Genomic DNA, 22,775 nt, shown 5'->3' with positions numbered 1-22,775 from the left:
CTTTTATTCATGTGTCTCCCCAGTTTCTTCATCTCCACTCCAAGGCCTTCCATCATCCCTCTTAGCAGAAGCAACCTGGTCACACTTGCCCTCTGCTGCAGAGGAGAAAAGGCTCTTCCAGGGCTTTCAGATCTTCAGATTAATTGACTCCCTCCCTGAAAAGCCTCTCTTAGTCTGTTGATTGTACAGGAACCAAGGCTTGTTCAGCTGGCTTGGCTAAAAGTCTGCAATTGAGTGGGGTGATCCTAATCTCTTCACTCTCTGGTAAGGGTGGCAGGCAAACAGAGCAGTCAGTTGCTTGATTTTTCTTACAATAAAAATTGCAAGAGTCTTTTTTCACAACCAGAGTGTAAAGCAAAGTGCAGCACATTGCTCCCAGTCACACTGGGAGGTAAAGCTGGAGCCTGAAATGGTCTCAGTATTGGAGGTGGAACTTGTCTCACCAACTGCAGATTGAACACAGAGATGCTCCTGAACACAGGAGGAGAACAGGAGAGATCCAGGGCATATCTGAGTCCTCCCCAGTAAGCAGATTTGCTGGGTGACATTTGCAGATGCTTCCAGACCATGCACAATGCTGCAGAGGAAGATAAACAAACCCCAGCAGTCTCTGATGAGCTGATCTGGAAGAGGATTGCTTCCCTGTTCCAAACCTGGTGATTAGCTCAGCCCTGAACAGTGCAGACAGCTGATGGATGCTGATACTTTGAGGAGCATGGATCAGCCTTGTGGCTCTCATTGATCATGTTTACACCCTTAGTTGACCCATGGAAACATGAAGTTAAATACTCTATCAAAAATCCTTGTGAAAAAAAGATTAAGGGGGTCAGGAAAAAGTATATCATTCAAGAAAAATGTCAGCCCTGGGACCATAACTTTAATTATTAAATTAAGCCTAATTTTACTTCTATAATTTCCCAAGTGCACAACAAGATCTCCAGTGGGGTGTTATTTTTGTCTTTTATAAACAAAGGCTCTGCTTTGTAATGTACTTCTTTTTGGCACAGTCTCTGTTTAAAAGGCAGATCTTTAGACAATGTGTTGGGATTTTATCTGATCTTCAAGCTGGAGGATATATCATTAATATAGTTTGTAGCAGGATGTTTGCATAGATGTGGTGATGTGTATTGGAAACTCCTCTGAAATCACACAAGCAAAAAGGAGACACTAACTTAAAGTGGAGCTATCAGCTTAACAGCTCCATAAATAAGTGGTGGGTTTTTTTTCCAGAAATCAGTACTTAAAACCAGCCAAGAGAAAACACACTCTGATTTTCAGTCACTAAAATATGGGATCACACAATGAACCAGTAACTATGCACAGAGAGTTTCACCCGTTCATGGGTTTTCCTGTGGCTCCCTTGCTCCATCACTGGTACCCAAAGGCTGTGAGAGAAAGGAGCTGCTGTTCTCAAGTTGTTCATGAGCAAGAGGTGGTGTTCTGCAAATGACCACAGTTGTCACAAAGGAAATTCAGTGCTTCCTCCTGGTATTCTTGAAAGGATAAAAATAAATACTAAAAATACTAAAAAAATGCACACTGCCAGTGCTGTTCAGGATCCCAACCTAAATTATTATAATAGGCTCTTTTGGCCAAAAAAAAAAAAAAAAAAAAATAATCTGTGTGTCACTGAGAGGAACTCATTCCTGTCAGGGCTGAGATACCTATCAGTGCAATACAGGGACTGTGTGCAGCTCATGGTGTCAAGGAGTCTTCTCATACTGTGGAAAAGAACATACTTCAGCTTCCAAAGCAGTAATTCTGGCCACTTTTACATATTCTGTGCTTGCTTGAAGAAATTAAACTGTGCTGTGCTGTATGTAATAAAGTACTTCTCTTCTTGAACACTACTTCTAACCTAGAAAGAACACTTGGGAAGCTGGAAACATTGACTTTGCCCAGACAACCAAAATCTCTCCTTTTTATTGTGCCATTGGTTGCACCTTCTGGAGCAGTGTTGCCATGAGGGGGGTGTGAAGGCTACAGAGATAATGTAAAACTCCAGATCTGGAACTGAAGCTTCCCCAGTGTGAGAAGTGTTGGTGTTGGTTGTGCTCCATGTCTAGCTGCTTTTTCACTTGCAAAAAAATTCCATTTCTAGTGTAACACCCTGTAAAAAAAAAAAACCATGCACCGACTTCTCTTGTTAAAATTCCTTTTGGTTTCTTAAGTTGTTTTTTTTTTCCCTTTATTAGTTGGGAATGGTAGAGGTGGGTGGAGCTTTGTAAAGGACCTTTTCAGCAAGGTGAAACATATTAATCATGCTGGAAATCCTGCCTGCTGGCTGGTGGGGTTGTCTGTACAGACCTGGCAGAGCCCTGAGGGAGCTCTGTGCACATGTGGGCACCTGATGTGTCTGGGTTGTCTTGCAGGGATGGGGAACAGCTGAGAGATAAAAGAGTGAAAAGCTACAAAGTTCTGCCAGATGCAAGAAGTAAATGGGTTTGGAAACCCAAAACTATTAATTTTTGTTGCCACTTTCTTTGTAACCTCTTTGGACAAGTGTGATCTTCAAGTTGACCACATTGTCCTTTTCTCTTGTCCTTGATAAGAATCATAGAATCCTAGAATTGGCTGGGTTGGAAGGGACCTCAGAGCTCATCAAGTCCAACCCTTGATCCACTCCCGCTGCAGTTCCCAGCCCATGGCACTGAGTGCCACATCCAGGCTCTTTTGAAATATCTCCAGGGATGGAGAATCCACCCCTTCCCTGGGCAGCCCATTCCAATGGCTGAGCACCCTCTCCAGAAAGAAATTCTTTCTAATGTCCAACCTAAACCTCCCCTGGCACAACTTGAGACCTCTTGTGCCCTCTTGTCTTGCTGAGAGTTGCCTGGGAAAAGAGCCCAACCCCCCCCTGGCTCCAACCTCCTTTCAGGGAGTTGTAGAGAGTGATGAGGTCTCCCCTGAGCCTCCTCTTCTCCAGCCTCAACACCCCCAGCTCCCTCAGCCCTTCCTCACAGGACTTGTGCTGGATCCCTTCCCAGCCTCCTTGCTCTTCTCTGGACCTGCTCCAGCACCTCAATCTCCTTCCTGAGCTGAGGGGCCCAGAACTGGACACAGGACTCAAGCTGTGGCCTCATTTTATTGTTAGCTTTTGTCATGCCAGCAGCATTGATGCCAAATCAGAATTTTTTACTCCAAGCTTTAAGTCTCCAAGTAGGACGAGTGAGTTTCTTTTCTTCCCTAAAAGTTAAAAATGTCCTTGGTTTGCTTCTCCGTGGGCTGCTGTGCACTTTAAATTCAAGAGCTTGGTTCTGGAGTCTTTGCTTCAGGAGTGAGCTCAGGATTCTTCCTTTGAGAGCTTGCTCCTGACCTGAATGCCAAAGAAACTGAAACCAGGGCAGGGTGAGGCTGGGGAAGGTTTGCTCACTGATGTAGCTCATTAGAGGACCTTGCTGCTCTGCTTCTGAGCATTTTAGTTGTGCCCAGTTTTTCGATGAGAGCTGCAATAGTAAGAATGGAAAAGGAGGTCAGGAGTAGATCTTGTAAATCTACTCAGAAGGCCAAGAGCAGTTTGTGTAGAAGAAGAAAAGAAAATACAAGGAAAGAAGAAAACACAAAAGAAGAAAAAATACAAACAGGAAGATTGTGGGGTCAGGGGAAGGAGAGGAAGGCCACCAGTTTAGGTAGAGTCTGGATTGGGATGTGTCACTACCCACCTTCCCACAGGTTGATTTCTTAAGAGTGCCTGAGCAGTTCTTCAGTGTCTTCAGCAGGGGTTTGTTTCATTTGTGCTTCTGAATCTCTTTTCTGCAGTTGCTGTTAGCAGCAAGGACAACCTGCCTGCCTTCCTGCCTGTTTTCCTGCCTTCCTGCAGGGGTTTTATCCCTGCCCTGGCTGAGCCATGTGCTGCCCTGCTGTACACACATTACCCAGTGCTGTATACACATTGCCCAGTGTGTAACTGCACCCCTACAGAGACCCAGGGAAAAGCAACAGCAGAAAACCCACGAGATTTATTTTGTAGGATGGACAGTTTCCTTTGAAATGTGGGAGGCATGTGATGGCTTTAAAGGGAAGAAAATCAATAGAAGGGTTCTTTTTTTAGCTTGGAAAAAACACCCTCCCCAGTGTTGTCTTTGTGAGTGAACTTCCCAAACACATCTTGGTTTGGGCAACACACACTGCTTATCCAGCACACCTCAACTTTTTATTCAGGTGAACTTTTTGCCATGCTGGCAAAATCTTTTTACCAATAGCTGGTGTCATGATTTTTTTCTGTTGAGGCCTAAGATCCTGGAAAGTTTTTGTAAGACAGAATTTAACCCCTGACACACGAAGCTTCAATCTGATTTTAAGCAAAATCTGACTTTGGCTCTTCCAGCACATCCATGATTCCAGCTCATTTCCTTCTCTATAACTCTCTCAACTTCTCTATAACTCTGTGATTCTGTGAACTTGCACACATTATATGTATTATATATGCATTTCTTCTGATTTGTATTAGAGCCCTTGTTGGCTCTTGAGCTTTTTTGTGGTCTTTCTGAGTGCTTTTAACCTGTTCTTCACTTCTGCTTTCCTAGCATTTAGAACACAAGTTTTAAAAAGCATGTTCATGTAATACTCTGCTACAGCTGAAGCAAAAGCCTTCTGGTCTCTGCATTTACTCAGAGAAAGTGGGACTGAGAGAGGAGCAGGATTTATTCTTAGCAGTGTGATCCTTTCATGTGGAAATTTCTCCTTAAAAATGGTTTTGCATCTGGGACAGCTTCCCAGGGATTGGGGCACTTCCTGCATTTGGTGGTACAAGAGAGGACATTTCCCCACCCTCAGTCAAACCAAGGACAGCCCTGCTCTGCCTGCTGCTTTTCCCATAATCAATACATCAGTTGTAAAGGCCATTTAAACAATGTCTTCCTTCCATGTGTCAACCAGGGAATTTTCATCTCTCTTCTGCAAATTCTCTCCTTTTCCTTCTGAAAGTTTGAAAGCTCCACCCAGAGAACTTCATCATTATCATAACAGAGTTTTGAAGGAATTCTGGCAACTTGGACAAGTGGATTTCTGCCTGAAAAGTGCTACCTCCTGCAGTTATGAGGACAGCATGAAACTTAGGCTTTAGGGAGAAATATTTCTCCTTATTTTTCACTTTCACTTCCTCTTCCTGGCAGTGTTTTTCCCACTCCTTATCCCCAAGGTTTCCCTGCAGCTCTGTGTCCTTGCACAATGAGTTTTAAACAGTTTTAATCAGTTTTAAACATACAGGTACAGTACTCCAGGACATGTTCAGAACTCACAGCAGCAAAGCTGGTTTGAAATTAGGTTGGGGTTTTTGGTTTGGTTTTAAATTGAAATGAAAACCTTGGCATTTACTCATGAGACAACCCTGTATTTATCTGGAAAATAGGTCTGATGTGGACAAGGGTAATTCTCAGCCACAAATTCCCTCCTCCTGCATTTGCAGGCTACAGCATGACCTGGAGCCACTGTAAAGGCAGAGATAGACCAGGAAAGGAGCAGGGAAGGGGTACATTGCAGACCAAGGAGCCCTCAGGGAATGGTAGTGATGGAAAGGAGCTATTTATATCTGGGGCAGTGACCACAGAAGTCCAATGCAGAGCAGCCTGAGACCACTGGCTGAACTTGTTCCTGCACTGGAAAAGTCCCCAGGGATTGGTCTCACACAGTTAGCAGATCTGACCATCCTTGTGGCAATATCCCTGCTTATTCTCACTACCACAAGTGCCAAAGTGTGTATTTACTATCCTGAGAAAATGCTCTCTGCTCAGGTGGAAGTTTGAAACACTAATTTTTTAATTATTTGGTTTTTTGCTTGGCCTTTGGCTGGACTTGTAGCATGGCTGTGAAGGTGCTGTATGCTGTTTCCAAAGGTCTGGGAGTATCTGATCCACCTGCCAGGTGCCTTTTGTTTCTGCTTGCATGCCCTTGGTATCCAGTTATTTATTTGGTGGTGTTTGGTCCATGAGCTGAGTCCTGGCTTGGTAACAGCTGCCACTGACTGAGTAGCTGCCCCAGTAACTGTGCTGCTGTGTGCTGGCAGATAAAAAACCCAGTAACTGAAATGCAGTCTATAATCTGCAGTTTGCAGTGAAGGATTTACTTAATTTATCATAGAATCATAGAATAGAATCATAGAATTGGCTGGGTTGGAAGGGACCTCAGAGCTCATCAAGTCCAACCCTTGATCCACTCCCGCTGCAGTTCCCAGCCCATGGCACTGAGTGCCACATCCAGGCTCTTTTGAAATATCTCCAGGGATGGAGAATCCACCCCTTCCCTGGGCAGCCCATTCCAATGTCTGATCACCCTCTCCAGAAAGAAATTCTTTCTCATGTCCAACCTAAACCTCCCCTGGCACAACTTGAGACCTCTTGTGCCCTCTTGTCTTGCTGAGAGTTGCCTGGGAAAAGAGCCCAACCCCCCCCTGGCTCCAACCTCCTTTCAGGGAGTTGTAGAGAGTGATGAGGTCTCCCCTGAGCCTCCTCTTCTCCAGCCTCAACACCCCCAGCTCCCTCAGCCCTTCCTCACAGGACTTGTGCTGGATCCCTTCCCAGCCTCCTTGCTCTTCTCTGGACCTGCTCCAGCACCTCAATCTCCTTCCTGAGCTGAGGGGCCCAGAACTGGACACAGGACTCAAGCTGTGGCCTCCCCAGGGCTGAGCACAGGGGCAGAATCCCTTCCCTGGACCTGCTGGCCATGCTGTTCCTGAGCCAGCCCAGGATGCCATTGGCCTTCTTGGCCACCTGGGCACACTGCTGGCTCCTCTTCACCTTCCTGTCAATCCAGACTCCCAGGTCCCTTTCTGCCTGGCTGCTCTCAGCTACTCTGTGCCCAGCCTGGAGCTCCCCATGGGGTTGTTGTGGCCAAAGTGCAGGACCCGGCACTCGGCCTTGTTGAACCTCATCCCGTTGGGATCAGCCCAACTCTCCAGTCTGTCCAGGTCCCTCTGCAGAGCCCTCCTGCCTTCCAGCTGATCCACACTCCCCCCAGCTTAGTGTCATCTGCAAACTTGCTGATGATGGACTCAATCATCCTCAATTATCTCCTGGCATTTTAGGCTTGAGCTTTGCACACTTTTCCAATCAAATGTAATGCTTTCTGAGCTACATCAGCCTCTTCCGTTTTTGTGATGTTTCATGTCTTTTCCTCACGTCACCTTTCAGTGGTTTGCATTTCCCAGGTGTTTTCTGAGGGACCTGTACAATCTTTTGGTTATAAGAAGTATAGAGTAGTTCATGCAGTTTTATATCATTTTCTGTTTGTAGTGTACATTAACATAATGTTCCTTATGAATGACAAGATTGACTTTAATCATGGATTATTTGCCTTACTGAATAGTTTTTCTTTCTCAGGGAGCTCAGTATGTGTTTCCAGTAAAAGAAAACCCTGAATGTTTTTTATCTTTCTCCATCCTTCTTCTAAGTCTTGTTATGCTTAATTTCTAGATCATTTTCAACCAAAATTATGTGTCAGGCCAGTGAGGAGTTAAGATTTAGATAAAGTAGAACTGATAATCCAGTTACTATTTTGGGGATAGAAATATTTGGAATGTGAAGTGGTTGTCATGGTCTTTAACCCCCCTAAGCTGGGAGTTACTTGGGTAGGGGGAGAACATGAGCCTATTTTTTTCCCCCCCATAAGTCAGATGATACATTTATTTGAAATCCTTACTGATATGACTCAACTATATGAGCAGAATAACAATGATCTTACTGTGTTCTCATAGGAATATTTCTCAAAGATTTCCTATATACCTGATTTTGTCCCCAATGCCATTGCTCTGTCTTTTGATTACATTTTACCCTGAATTGATTACATCTAAATTTTCCCATGGGGCTGTAAAAGTGAATTTATTTCTATTCTCCTATCTGTATAGCTTGTTGTTTAAATCTTTTCTCTCATTTTTTTTTTAAGATTTGCTGATTACAGTTTGATTACCTGTTCAGCTTTTTACAAATCATGTTACTCTAATTGAAACCTAGAAATAGAAATCCAATACATGGCTCTAAGTTAGCCTCAGAAATGTTTGATTTCTTATTATTCTGCTCTGCTTTTCTGAAGATTCTGTTATAGTAGATGATACTTTTTTAGCCTCTACGGAAAACAGTAAATTAAAAATAAAACCAACAAAAAACCAACAGACATTTATATAGTAGCTCTCCTTAAACACTGCAGTTGTGGACAGATGCAGAGTTTTTTGTCATTTTCTGTGTAAGACAACTGCTGTCTTGGTGGAAACTAGGACTTCTAAAGTCAGATTTTCAAACAGTCTTCTGTGGAGTCTCATTCAAAGGCAGATTTACACCAGCCAGAGACTCCTCCTGTATGGGGAGGGAGGGAATAGCTGGAATCCCAGGGAAAAGAAAATTCACTTTGTGTTTGTGTCTCTGGGTGAATTTTACTCGTGGGCAAATCTGGCTCTCTGGCAGCAAGGAGCTGATGTTCTTCAGTGCTTCAACTTGTCCCAAATTCTCACTTATGTGGCTGAGAAGGTTTTTTCTTCCCCAGCAGCACTGTCCCCACCAGTGTCCCAGCCATGTGCTGTGGGGATGCCCTGGAGCTGCTGCTCCCCTTCCAGTCCCAGGCTCCTCCATCTCCTTTGCTGCAGCACAGGAACCGTGTACTTGGCTGCAGCTTAACTGAGTTACTCCTGTATCACCCAGCCCCTGGAATGCTGTAAAGCCTGGTTAACATATATATGAAAGCCATGGCTCACCACTCTGCTCTCTGTGACACATGCTCTTGTCAAAGGTTTTCATCACACAAAGCCATTAAGAAGTCATGACCGCTGCTCCAAGAGCCAGAAACAGGACTAAGAAGTAAAGAAATCAAGAAGCAATCCCCCTCGGGTTTCAGATGGGAAAGGAGGATGTGATTTAGTCACTTTTTCTTTCCTATTCTCCTCTCAGCTCACAGCTCACAGCAGTTACTGCCTCTCTGGGCTCAGGATGCAGACCCCTTGCTGCCAAACCCCTGTGACCAGGAGCTGATCACCCACCAAAGGCAAAACACACACCTTGCTGGGGCCCCACCACCCACTTCTCTGAGGAGAAACCAACCTGCCCAAATGTACTTAGGGTACACAGTACCCCAGTACCTACCTTCCCTAAGTTACAGGTGGTCAGCAGGATCACAGGACTTTCAGGGTTGGAAGGGACCTTTAAGATCATTTTGTTCCACCCCCCTGCATGGGCAGGGACACCTCCCACAGCCCAGGTTGCTCCAAGCCCCATCCAGCCTGGCCTTAAAAACTTCCAAGGATGGTTGGGGCTTCCACCACCTCTCTGGGCAACCTGGGCCAGGGTCTCACCACCCCCGTGGGGAAGAACTTCTTCCTCACATCCAACCTCAATCTCCCCTCCTCCAGATGGAATCCATCCCCCCCATGTATGCCAGTGACCCAAAGGAGGGCAGAGTCCTCCCTCCCTCCCTCTCTCTTATTCCTCCTCCTGCAGGTGGATTCTGCTGCTTTCATGCCCAGGTGACCCAGCAGGAGGACACAAAGGAGAAGGTGCCACAACCCCCTCTGCTTAAACCTTGCCTGATGAGCACTGGTCTTAACCCCATGCTGTTTCTCTTAGCAGCAGCAAAGGGATTATGGATGAGATTCTCAAGCCTGACTAGAAGACTGGAGCTCTATAGCTGCCAGGGAAATTAATGACACTTACACAGCTAAACCCACCAGCTGGCTTTGGGAAAGCAAATTTCTCCCTGGCTGTGCTTCTTCACTGAAGACCATTGCTGTAAGAAGTTGTAAAGTGGCAGAGGATGCAGTAATATCCAGTTGCTGTAGAAGCTAAGAAGAATTAGATGCTTTTTTTTTTTTTTTTTTTTTTTTTTTTTTTTTTTTTTTTTTTGGCAGCTCTCCAGCTGCTGTAAGCTGGCTGCTCCCTGCCAGAGTCAATAGAGCTACACCAATTTGCTCCAGCTCAGGATTTGGATCTTTTGGGCTGTGTCAGAGTGCCTGCCATCTCCCTTTGCAGTTAGGTGAAACACTAATGAACGTGGAAGAAGATGTTGCAGTCAAGGGATTTCAATAAATAAAAATATATTAACAGAAATCAATGCAGGGCCTTGCTCCTGTCAGCATTTGTTCTGTTTTCTCTCCCCTACCCCATTCCTTCTTTGTTCACTGGGATTGCATCTGCATTGCTATGGCAACTAATGAACAATTATTTAATTTACCAATCTCTGAATGTGGCAGCTTAGTGTTTAAAATATGCCAGCACTGCCTGTCAGAGGCATATGCAAAAGCACATACAATTTGTCACAGGGGAAATACTAGAGGTGCTTGATATTCTCATTTTAAACTAAACCTGTTTACCTGTCTCTTCTAATGAGACTTGAGAGTTTTATCTACTGTGATGATGGCCACAAGCTAAACAGCATGTGCAGATAAACATAGTTGGATAATTTCATGTTTCCTCTGATTGTGTTTCAGCTGTCAGGCAGCACACCTGAAGTGAAGGCATTTACATCCCAGAGGATTTCTGCCCAACTCCCAAGTCGAAGAGTTCTTGTGTGTTCACAGGAAGTTTTCTGGAGAAAATGGTATTTCATGTTTGGAAAAGCCAGGATTTCAAGGAGTGAGAGGGGAGGAGCAGCTGTCACTGGCATTTCAGAGGAATGGTGGGCATTCAGCCATCTAAAGTCTTCAAGAAAAGGATAAGTAAATGGTGGAGGAAGGCTGGGGGAGCTTGGTGCTCTTGCTTGGGGGTGATGGAGGTGGGGACTGTCTGGAAAATGTAAATCAGCATTTATTTTCCTAAGGTTTTCTCCCAGCTCTCTACCTAGTTCAGTTATCAGGAGATCTGGGAGCACCCAGGTGCATTTTTCTTGGAGGGGCTCAGTTTTATTCTATCCTAGAGAGCTGTGCAGCTGACTTTTAATCTGCAGAGGGAATACTATCTCAGTAGAATATCCTGCAGCTAGAGGTGAAGCAGGTAGTTTTAGTAAAGTTACTGGTTTCCTTGATTTTTTTTTCTTTATATTTTAATTTTTTCTGTGTCTGCTTGAAGAAATGGGGTGAAAGAGTGAAGGGACAAGAGTGACAGTGACCATCAAGGTATGATATACTCCTCTGCCTGATGAGTGGCTGCCAGAGCAATGAGATCTTTCCCTCCTGGAGCTGGTGGGGTCTGAGACCTGATCATTTCAGAGATCTGATGCTCAGGGCCTGGCAAGGGAGGTTTGCTTCAACTTGAAGAGAAGGAAGAGATTTCAGCCACTTTGGGGAAAGTTTGAGAAGTTTAGTGCTCCACAGTCCTCCAGCTCTGCTCACCTGGGAAAATGCTCTGCAAATCTGTTGCCCACAGGCTCCAGGCAGCAGCCTCCTCCTTTTGCCCATCCTTCCAGCCCTTCTGGGATGCTCAAAGGCAAAAAATTCCAGGCTGCAGGCAATTGTTCCTGCCTTATCTGGGATCTACACATAGATTTATGTGCACACTCTCTTTGCAGTGACACAACTCAGAAACAGCTGAATCTGAGGTCTCCTGGTTCATTCCACTTTGCCCAAACCCTGGCCCCAAGAGCAATTTTGACATGGTGGTTGTGCTTCCCTGTGGTTTCAGAAAAAGCAGGAGCAAGAACATCTAAATCATGTCCTATTGTTGATATTTAAGTGATCCAGACAGGCAGTTTTATTGCTGATTACATGAAACAATAACTGGTTGTGTGTTGGCCCCCAGTTAACCTGTGGGAAGGGGAGAGAAAGCAGTAGAATAGAATCTACTCTTGAATCCCACATTTGATTTAAGACTAAAGTGGGACCTAGATCCACCCACACTGCAAAAAAAAAACAACTTGCAGCCCCTCTGCAACAAATCTCTCATTCTGTAGACCTTATCAGAAGCTGGCTGCTTTTAAAAACAATATCTCATTCCTGATTCCCCTTGAGCATGAAGCAGTAGAGCCCTATTAAAGAGCCCTGCAACCTCACAGCTCCTGCAGCTCTCTCCCTCAGAGTCCCTTTAAATCCCTTTGGGATGGCTGCTCCCAAACTCCAAGGAGCCTCATTTGATCCAGGTTTGCTTTAGAAGCTCCTGCAGCCCAGAGTGTGCCCATTCTGTGCTGCACTGCTGCTCACCTGGAAGCTATTTGAGTGTCCCAGAAGAAAATTATGGTTTTCTCACAGGCCTGAGTCATCTCTAGCAGCTGGGTGAGAGAGAATTTTCTAGTTGTCCACAGCTGTGAGGTCACAAAAAAAACCAACAAACCCTTTTCTCTTCCATATAGGGCTGAAAATAAGTTCCTTCTGTTTTTAGGGAGCAAAATGCAGAGACATCCTCACTTAGCAGAGCCAACAGTTCATCAATCAACTCACATCAGGTGAAAAAGATTTGACATTGCTGGCCTCCCACATTCCAGAAAAGTGCTCTGACCACAGAAATATCAGGGATTTCCTTCACAATCTTTTTTTAATTTTTTTTTTTTTTTTTTTTTTTTTTTTTAATTTTTCTTCTTTTTAATTTTTTTTAAATGCAAAATGGAGCAGTGCCAACCTGTGGAAGTGAGAGGCTGACTTTCTTAGGTAGTTAATAGCTTAGTGATTTATGGTACCTGCCTAGTACACAGGGATCATAAGTTCAGGCCTGTGAGAGCCCGGGACTTTAGGCTATTGTGGACTCTAAGTTCCTCTTGGGTTTTGACCATAAATCACGTGCTAGAGATGAAAAATCTTGCCTGACAAAAATTCTGGCAGCGTTGCTCTGTTTCCCTGCAAAACACTTGTTTCAGTCACTTGCTACTTTCTGATAAAAACCCATTTCATTGGAGAACTTCACAAACTATTTCTAAGTGTTTGGCAGCACTGGATCTTTCAAAGACCTCAGAAAAAATAATTCTGGGTTGCAAAGTCTGTTGGTCCTCTTCCCTGTGGATGAAAACCAAGAGGAAATAGCTTTTTTCTCCCATTTTTAGCACAGCAAATGAAGAGAAATCAATTGGCTTACTTGATGCCACAGAAGGGTTTGGAGATGGCTGATGAGAAAAGATAAATTTAGTGACTTTGCAAGGATCCACGTGGGCAAAATAAGTATTGTACCACCTGTGTGAAAGCAGAGAGGCCATTTCAGTGTCTGCAGTGTCCTCCAGGAGCACTGACCTGGTTGGAAAAGGAGGAGGTGGTCTGCTTTGCTTCTTTCTGATGGATATTGGCTTAGAAGTGAAGCTCTTCTTGCTCCTAACCAAGCAGCCTTGTTTGATATCTTCCCTGAGGACTCTCCCCTGCCTTCAGAAGAGCTCTGCTCAGAAGGTTTCTTAAACAAAATTTAAGGGATTTCTTAAACAAAAGGAGGGTTTTTGGCAGAGCTGCTGTGTTGCCCTGGGCTGGTTGTGCTGTGGCTGACTCTGCCCAGGCATCTCAGCTCCACACCTCTGTGCCCTGTGGAGACATTTCCTTGCAGCTGAAGGAAAATCCTTGGGGAATGACAGCTTGCATTGCTCAGGGGGACATCCTGTGTGTGGGGGGGTATGTGAACTACTCTGTGTGTAACTTATGTGTACAGAGCCTTGGTATCACTGGATATCAAAGGATGCCATCCAGAGGGACCTGGGCTAGCTGGAGAGGTGAGTCCATGCCAGCTTCATGAAGTTCAAGACCAAGTGCAGGGTCCTGCATCTGGGTCAAGACAATCCCAAGCACTGGTACAGCCTGGACAGAGCCCAGAGGAAAAGGACTTTGGGGTGCTGGGGGATGAGAAGTTCAGGGTGAGCTGTCAGTGTGCACTTGGAGCCCAGAAAGCCAAAGGATCCTGGGCTGCATCAAGAGAAGGGTGGCCCAGGTGGAGGGAAGGGATTCTCCCCCTCTGCTCTGCTCTCCTGAGACCCCACCCGGAGTCCTGCGTCCAGTTCTGGATTCCCTGTGCCAAGAAAGAGGTGGAGGTGCTGGAGAGTGTCCAGAGAAGGGGCAGGAGGATGATCAGAGGGCTGGAGCACCTCTGCTATGAGGAGACACTGAGAGAGTTGGGGTTATTCTGAAGAGGTGAAGGCTCCCAGGGGACCTTATTGGGGCCTTCCAGGGGCTGAAGGGGCTACAAGAAAGCTGGGGAGGGACTTTTGAGGCTGTCAGGTAGGGATAGGACATGGGGGAATGGATTCCAGCTGGAGGAGGGGAGATTGAGGTTGGATGTGAGGAAGAAGTTCTTCCCCATGAGGGTGGTGAGACCCTGGCCCAGGTTGCCCAGAGAGGTGGCGGAAGCCCCATCCATCCCAGGAAGTTTTTAAGGTCAGAATGGATGAGGCTTGGAGCAACCTGGGCTGGTGGGAGGTGTCCCTGCACATGACAGGGGGGATGGAACAAGATTATCCTAAAGGTCCCTTCCAGCCTTTAAAAATTCTATGATTCTATCAGTCCTGAAGTGATATTTCTGTGCTGTTGTTTTCTCCCTGGGTTTGTCAGAGTGAGCTCACTGGCTTACATATTTTTCTCTCTACTTGAATATCATTAAAATAAATCTTTTACTTAATGATCTTCGTTTAAAACTCCAGTATTCATGACTGGAGTCAGCATTTTTAGTTAGTTTTCTGCTTAGGAAGCACTGCTAAAGCATGAGCAAGGGCATAAGGGTCCTTTTACTCTTGGAGTACCAGCTCACAGAGCTGGGCTTTGTTTGTGAGCTTCTGAAGTAGCCAGGGACTCGAGAGAGATGAGGACACTTTCATGTTGTTCCTCTCAAGTGTCACCTTGGGGTGATTTCTCACTTATAAAACTACTTGGGGTTCTCTCAAGCTAAGACTGCTCCAAGGCAACACTTTTGATCAGGCATGACAGTGAAATCCATCCACCCAGGCAGAACATTGGATGTGTCCTGCACAGTAAGTAACAGTCAGAAGCACAGGGATAATCCACAGCAAATCCTTGCTGGTCCCACCAGCATCCCATGGATTCCAGGACCTACCAGTGGCCTCCCCCAGTGCCAGCTGCCAAGCTGGGGTTGCAGTTTTCCAAGGTAAAAAAGAGCAGTGTTCTGAAATGCTGGTTACATTTTTGTCTGTCTGTTGGGCTTGCATTTATTTCTTAACACTTCAGCAAGAAACAGCTTTGCTTTGCTTTTCCCCACCCATCCCTGGCTGGCTGCTACTGCCTGGTGTGAACATTTTCAGTACTCTTTCCTTCTTTTTGCCAAGTACAGGGAAGAGGGAACAGGCTTGGGCTGGTGACAGTCTCTCTGTGCCTCCACTTCTTTGCTGAATGGGGAGATGATGCCTCCTTTTTTATTGCCATCTCTTGCCACATGGTGTGGAATTGCCACTCTATGCTGAGAAAAAAAACCCAGACACGTCGTAATTTTGCCTTTTCAGGGTAAAAACCTGAATCTGTTTCCAAGCTGATGGGAAAAGGAATGCACTGGCAAGCCAGGATGATGTTACTGAGTACAAATGAGGGTTGATGTACAGTTTAAATAGTGTATTTAAACAGGAGGTTCTTTCTCAACATCAGGAAACACTTTTTTTTTTTTTTTTTTTTACTGTGAGGATGACTGAGCACTGGCACAGGTTGCCCTGGGAGCTTCTGGAGACTCCATCCTTGGAGATATTAAAAAATCATCATGCATGGCTCTAGGTAGCCCTGCTTGAGAAGGGGGTGGCCAAGGTGACCTCCAGAGGTCCCTTCCAACCTTGACTCTTGTATAATTCTGTGATGGGGGACTTTAGGCCATGAGAGCCAGAGTTCTATGAGGTCATAAGGAAGATAAGGTTTGTGAGTAGAGTAGTATTATTTTTTTAAAACACCAATAACATGCTGAATTTTTATATATGTTTTACATATAGCAGTTTCAATAAAGGATTTTGACTTTATTCACAATTGTGGGAGGGCTTAATATGAACACATTCATAAAATACAGATTTTTGTAGCCCTGAGAATGAAGTAGAAAGCTACTTGATTCCCTTATAACTTACAAACACGACCCATGACATGGGTGACCTCTCCCTGGTACCCATAGCTTTTTCCAAAGAAAATCCCTCAACGTTCAGCTGTGGAAATGAAAATGCCTCAGGAAAAAGGGAAAAGAGGGATTTTCATTGCCAGTTTGAGTCATTTTATCAGTTGTCTGTAGTAAATACAATCCATTATGCTGAGATATAAATGGTTTAAAGGAGTAGGGAAATTTTTAGCAGAATTGTTGGATTAGGCTTTTTGCATCAGCTAAGTGGATCCCCATCATACAAATGTGCCATAAATATGAACAATATGAGTTATAAGCATGAAAAACTTGCAAGATTTAAGGAAATGAACCACTCAACCACTGAATACATAGCAAAGCAGGGACTTCATTGCAACTTTGGGACCAGTGCTGCTGGAAACTTCCAAGCCTACAGCCAGTTATTGGAGTCTCCCTCAGCCTTGTCATTTAGTTGCTTTCCTACCTAATATATTTTCTGATGTATTTCCACAGTGCTTTAATAGTTTATCCTCTCAAAGATGACCAGTTTGCCAAAAACTGATGCCCCCCTCCAAGCAAACCTGTGTCTTGGTGCCAAAAAAAGATTGACCCGAAGAAAATGTTTCCAGAGATGCAGAAATGCAGAGGGGAAAAATAAAAAATAAAAAAAAAAGGTTGAGAGGCCATTTCATGGCTTGCAGATTGACTTCATTAGCAGTGTTTTCATTAATGGTTCTTGCTGCTAAATGTCATGGGTTTCTCCCTATAGAGCTGTCTGCATTAATAATGAGGGACTCCACTGGGAAGTGGTTTACACTGAGCACATTTCTCTCTTTGCAGGAACTCTGTGCTGGGCCAGAGAGAGATGATGAAGGAATTTAAGTTCACTCTGTAAATGAAGAGTATTTTCCTACGTTGGGCCATGAGAACCCATGGAAAATCTTCCTTCTCTCCACTACCATCTTGTCCCAAAATATTTCCTAGCTCGGAGTCCACACCACGGTGAGGAAAATGTTTTTATGCATTTTCTGACATCTGACACTGATTTCCATGGTGGAAAGGCTGGGATCAGCTGGAGCAGATCAGCCCTGCAAAGAAGCTGGAGTCAGGGCCAGACTCAGCTTCCCCTGAAGAGCCTTTTGTTTGTAGCACTTCCACAGTGCAAAGATCCTCTGATCACAGCCTTCTGCACTTCTCCTGCTTTAAGTGTCATAAAAATAGGCTCATATTTTGAGGGCTGCCAAGTTCCAGGCAGACACCAATGTGAAAACATGACAATGAGAAAACAGAAAATGAAATATCACTTTTTTTTTTTTTTTTCCCAACTCCATTAAAAAAATATTTTTTTAATTTCTTCCAAAATATGTCTGGGACTGTACATTATGGCTTTTTCTCTAAGTGGGATACAAAGCAGCCTGGACCATTTGTTACTAAGTCATCCCCTGTGTGTAATTTGTTGTAGATGAAATGGTTTATGTTGACTCATAAAAAGAGGGATGTACAGCTTCTTTCCACAATGTGGCAATAAATTAATAGGAAGCATACTGCTGAGTCTGGGCTCTCAAAGGGGATTGGAGTTAAAGTAGATAACAAGTGAGATCTCAGTCAAGTTGAGCTTTCTAAGAGTTTAGTGATCTAAGCTGTCCAGTCCATGGTCTCCTAGAGAGAAACAGGGTCCTCCAAAAGGGCTCAGCTCTCTTATTTAAGCTTCTTAAGATGAGCTGAATTGTTTTCTGAGGGCTCCTGTCTCTCTCCTTTGGCTGTGGAGAAAGATACAGGTGACTTAGCTTAGATCTGAAGAATCTCAAAGCCTATCTTGGTAGTATGAGAGATTTTTTAAGGCTTTGACAGAATAGTTGGAAATGGAAATAGAGCTGCCATGAGTTTAGTTTTATTTTATATTTTCATTTTTGTTTCATTTATATATACACAAATAAAATAATTACACTTAGCACATTTTAAAGTGAAACAAAAATAAGATTCTCCATAAAGAGTCCTTGAAAAGGAAAAAGAATAATATCTTGCCTGTGGTGGACACTGAAGCCATTGAATTCATGTTGTAGACATATCAGTGAAGTCTGATTTCTGAAAAATAACCTCTCAGACCACTGGAAAATTACTTATAGGAAAATAAGGTATTGAAACTGTCTGTTCTCTCATCTCTATAGAAATAGATTTATTTTTCAGCCCAATAGAAATAAACATTTTGCTTGTACTTCCAACAGGAGGAGTGGCTCCTGATGATGACTCTGAGAATCAAGAAGAAATCCAAGGTTTTAGATGGTGAGCACTTTTACTTCCTGAACTTCTGTTAATTTGATAGTTGGGAACTAAGGGGGAAATTAAGTTTGAAATTTGGAGTAAAATTTACACTAGCACCTTCTTTTATCTCACAGAAACTGCCAGTAAAAATTCAGTTCATGCTGCTTAATTGATAGATTGGATTTTGGAGAAGTAAGGAGGGCAGTCTTGTGTTCTTGTCATGTTTTCATGCAGACTGAAGTGATTTGTCCAGATTGGTTTATTTGATGAGTTGGGCTTGCACTTGTGCATCCAAACTATACTTTCAGCAGAACACATCAAAGCTGCAACTGAAAATGTTTTATGTTTTGCCTTCCTGTTCTTTACCTAATTCCTACATAAACTAAGAAACATAAAAAGAAAAAATAAAAAAAGTAAAGTGTGATTTTGCTGGGGGATTGTGCAGATCAGTGTTTCTGGGAAGTTGACTGTGAGCTTTAGATTGTTTAAGTAGCCTTGATGAAATGTTAACAGTTCTTCTGTATTGTATCTGTAACAAAGCAGGAAGATTAGGAGTGAGGTTTGGCTTCAGCTGATGGTGTTGTTGTCTTTTAAATTTCTTTTGCTGTGGGCATGGTGCCTGTAGTTTGCTTAATCTGTTAAACCTCTTTGATAAATTCATATTTTGGAAAATGTTGAATATAAATCATTGACATCTACAGCTTTCATGTTGTATGCTCAGTGTCTTGGGTTTGCAGAAGCATCAATCCAGGATTTAATTCCTGGCTTTATTAGGTTAGGAAACAGAATCTAGACAGAAGATACCATGTCCTTAAGCTATAACATCACCAGCAATAGGCAGACCTTAATGCTGCTGGACCTAATGGAATTAAATTTCATGTATGCTTAATGAATGCAAATGCCACTTAATTTTTACAGCTAGAGTTATAATACATTGCATGTGACACATCTGCTACTGAAAAAAATATTCAAATGTGTGATTCGTACAGCCAGGATCCAATTTCAGCAGTGTGAAATGTATCCTCTTAGGGAAAAGGGACTGGAGAAACATGCCAGCTATATTGCTGCATAATTTAGAGCAGCCTCCAAAGAGAAATATTAAAATATGCACCAGGCAATTACAAGTGTTGTATATGTTTTTATTCTCCTTTGCTGCTGTTCAACAAGGAGTAGTAAAGAGATTTAGAGCAAGTGGGAACCATAGCAACAAGGAATTTTCAGTTCAACCTGGTGCTGTGGAACTCCTGGCAGAGAAACCTATTTTGGGATACTTTGTAGAGTGTTGATTTTTCCAAAAGATTCCTGCAGTGCTTCCAGTTCTGCCTCTCAGGCAGTGGTCCCATAGAGGCACATGAGAGCCCATTTCAGTGCAAGCCCCAAAAGAAGCAGTTTTGGTTGGGTTATTCTAGACCTGGTCATGGTACTTCAGTGGTGGTCCCTTGGATTTGTTAATTATCAGATTAAGTCAGTCCCATCTTGCTCTCTCTGTGAGAGGGAAGGGAAATCTATGTGTTGTGGAAGAGGGTTTCTATCCCTTGCTCCATCCATCCTGGCTTTGGGAAGTTCCAGGCTCCTCTGACCTGGTCACACCAACTGTGCTCCTCTGGTGGGCTACAGAAGCCCCCTCAAGCACAGCTCCTCAGGAGTGGGGATAACCAGAGCCTCTGTGTCCTTACCTTTTGTTTGTGCTTCCTGGCATCTCCATGTGCCTGGCAGACAGCTAGGTGGGTATTGACCCTGAAAACAGGTCAGTAAAAGTTCAAGGGGGAGTGTGGTTGGTATGCAGAAAATCCAGAAAATTCCCAGAAAATTCATAAAATGCCCAGAAAAATTCAGAAAAAATTCAGAAAAAAAGCCCAGAAAATTCAGTTGATAGTGTTGGGTTGATGAGGGTCTGGAGGTTTTTCAAAGACAGTCCAGTGCTTAGTAACTCTGCATTCTAAAAAATCCAGTGTCTATGCACAATATTCAAGTTTTTGGCAGACACTGTTGCCATGAAGAAGTCTTTCTGCTGATCACAAATGAAGGCCTGCAAAGCCAGACTGGGCTAGGACTCTGGCTTCAGGGGAAAAGTTCACCTGCCCAGCTAGACACCAAAATGAAAAGTCCATTGCTTCTTGTGACCAAGAATTAATTTGCACAGTTAATTCTGAAATGAAGGCAGCAGCAGGATGAGAGCACAACAGAAGGGGTGCATCCCAAAAGATGAGATGGATGTTATTCCAGAGAACATCTTAGAACCAGCTGGCATTAAATGCCTTTTTTTTCTAACTCTGTTGGAGGCAAACCTACTTTTCTGTCTAGGATGGAGATGTTCTGTTCACTGACTTGAGAGCAAGCTGAAGGCTTTTTGGTTTTATTTGATGGGCCAGACACATCCTTTAGTATAGGTTCTGAGGTCTGTAAGCCTCATATATGAATAGTCTTGTTTTCCTTAATCTTTCCTGATGGTCACCTTAGGGAGACACTTGGCATTGCCCCAGGTCTGCAGATCCACAGGATGAAGTGGCCCTGGAAAGTCCTTTAGCCAGGCTTTAACCCCTTCCCCCCTCCTGGGGGTAGCTGGACTCCTCAGTCACTAACCAAAGTACTCCCCCATTTTTAGAAGTAATTTGCCCTTTGTTTTTTTTGCCATTTGGTTTTCCTCCAGCCATGCAGAGCTGAGAGTAGGTCCCAAGACACACAGTACCCATCTGACCTTTTTATCTTACACTCCTTTGCAGACTCCTTATCATGAGATGCTGTGAGAGCAGATACATCTCCCCCACCTCATCACACCTTAATCTGGGATCCTGAGCCTGTAAAATTGTTTCATAAATTATCTGGAAACAGCTATGGCTGACTCTTCATCCTGGAAAGGGAAACCCATTGCCTTTTGGCAAGGTGTATGAAGCTACCTGTGACCCAGGCAGCAGGTTCTTAAATCCTTTATCTCCATAGCTGCAATTGCTGGATCCAGTTCCATCAGTAGGAAGTAGAAGCAGAGCCAACACACTTCAGAATATAGATGTTTCAAAAGGAGTGAATTGAGTGAGGCAGAAATGTAGGATTTGCTACCTTTGTTTTTTCAAGCCACACCATTTTTTGGACAGTCTGGGCTAAAAAACCAGCAGAAGGTGGGTAGTGTTATTTGAACAAAATTCCCTGCAGCTATTGCATGGGGATGGTGCAGATTTTCCTCCACACACATACTTTGTTCCTTGCAATGGAGCACTGAAAGAAAGCATATCCAGCAGAATTATACATGTGCATAAATATTTGATAGCTCTAATTGTGCAGCCTACACCCTGCTCTGACCCTTGGGCATACAGTGCAAGTGAATGTGTGTACTACCCATATATAAAATGTTCAAGTGATCAGGGAATGGATGTGTGAGATTGCCTGAAGCATTGGTTTAAAGCAACAGCTCTACTTGTCTCAAAAATCAGAAGAAAAATATGTTCTTGTTTTAGGGGAGTTACTGTAAAATGGTCTCACATTATTTGTTAATTTAAGGTGAAAATCGTCAACTTCCCATTGTCACTTCTGTTATAAACACCTGTCCTTCAGGGAAAGTTTCCATGTAAAAGAATCTCATCTTTGGAAATGTAACAAGATAGAAAAAATTGGGGCATAAGGCAGTCTAAATACCATTTTGGTTCTTGGCAAAAACGTTGTTAATCATGGATTTAATTTATCTGGAAAATACATTAATAGTAATTATAGCTCCCAGAAATACTTGCTGCAGGATTTCCATCTTTTATTTTCAGTTAATCATATTTTTTTATAAAAAGCCCCAAACTTCTACATATTTTTACTTTGAAAAAGCTGCCTCTTAGTGTATATCTTCTTCCTGGGCCATTGGTAAATTGAAATACTAATCTGAGAAAGAAAAATTTCATTTTTTAACTTCCTACCCACACCCATCTTAAATGCTGAAAAAAATGAGGTCATTGTTGTAGGTGGGCACTGAGACCAGGAACATCCATCCTGAGGAAAATTCTGATACTCCACATTTTTCTTGGCATGAAAAGTTGAGACAGTCTGGGGAATTCCCAAACTTCGAAGTCTCACTTTTACCTATGGTGCTTTATAAACTGACATTAACACTTCTTTTAATATTTTTTTTTCCTTTTTTTTTTTTTTTTTTTCAAGTGGCTGCAGCTTGGTGCTGTCCTGACACACCACAAATTCATCTGACACGTTTCTCTGCTGGCTGACATGATTCAAAGGCATCTCATTCCTGGGTCCTAATGAAAAAGTGAAAAATTACTTTCACCCACAGGAATTTGTACTTTCAGAAGAGCTGTGTTTCCAGTTACAAAGACAAAAGAATTTTTTTTCCTTAACAGCATAAATCAAACTTGTTTTCCTGTTTACAAACATCCCAGCAGAGAAAGGAGTCCATGCCCTCCTCTATTCCTCACCCTCAGCTCTGCTTCTCAGCTTGGTTGAGGGAAAGGGCTCACACTGGAAAATAATAATAATCATAATCATAATACTTGCTTTTTGCTTTTCAAGAAGAAGAGAATGTGAAGATTGGAATGTGCTTCTTTAATATGTCTCATATCATCTAGGCCAAGCCCTTGGCCTTCTGCTTGTCTGTTTGACCTTTCAATCTGTTGTAGTGCCTGGGATCATCATCAAAATTAAAATAAAATAAAATAAAATAAAATAAAATAAAAT

The 22,775-nt window shown here is 43.4% G+C and overlaps 1 long non-coding RNA gene across 1 annotated transcript in view; it reads left to right on the top strand.

The window, feature by feature from the left end:
* Window positions 1-22,501, top strand: part of LOC139795485 (uncharacterized) — a 58,021-nt gene extending 35,520 nt beyond the window's left edge. Inside the window, exons 2-4 of the long non-coding RNA XR_011725509.1 lie at window positions 16,689-16,850; window positions 18,074-18,131; window positions 22,245-22,501. This is a non-coding gene — a long non-coding RNA (uncharacterized lncRNA). The remainder of the gene's footprint in view (window positions 1-16,688; window positions 16,851-18,073; window positions 18,132-22,244) is intronic.
* Window positions 22,502-22,775: the final 274 nt, after the last annotated feature.

The sequence above is a fragment of the Heliangelus exortis genome, chromosome 3 (genome assembly GCF_036169615.1).
Source record: "Heliangelus exortis chromosome 3, bHelExo1.hap1, whole genome shotgun sequence".
NCBI classification, from domain to species: Eukaryota; Metazoa; Chordata; class Aves; order Apodiformes; family Trochilidae; genus Heliangelus; species Heliangelus exortis.
Note: the sequence above shows the minus strand (reverse complement) of the source record. Positions and strands in the feature narration are given on the sequence as shown.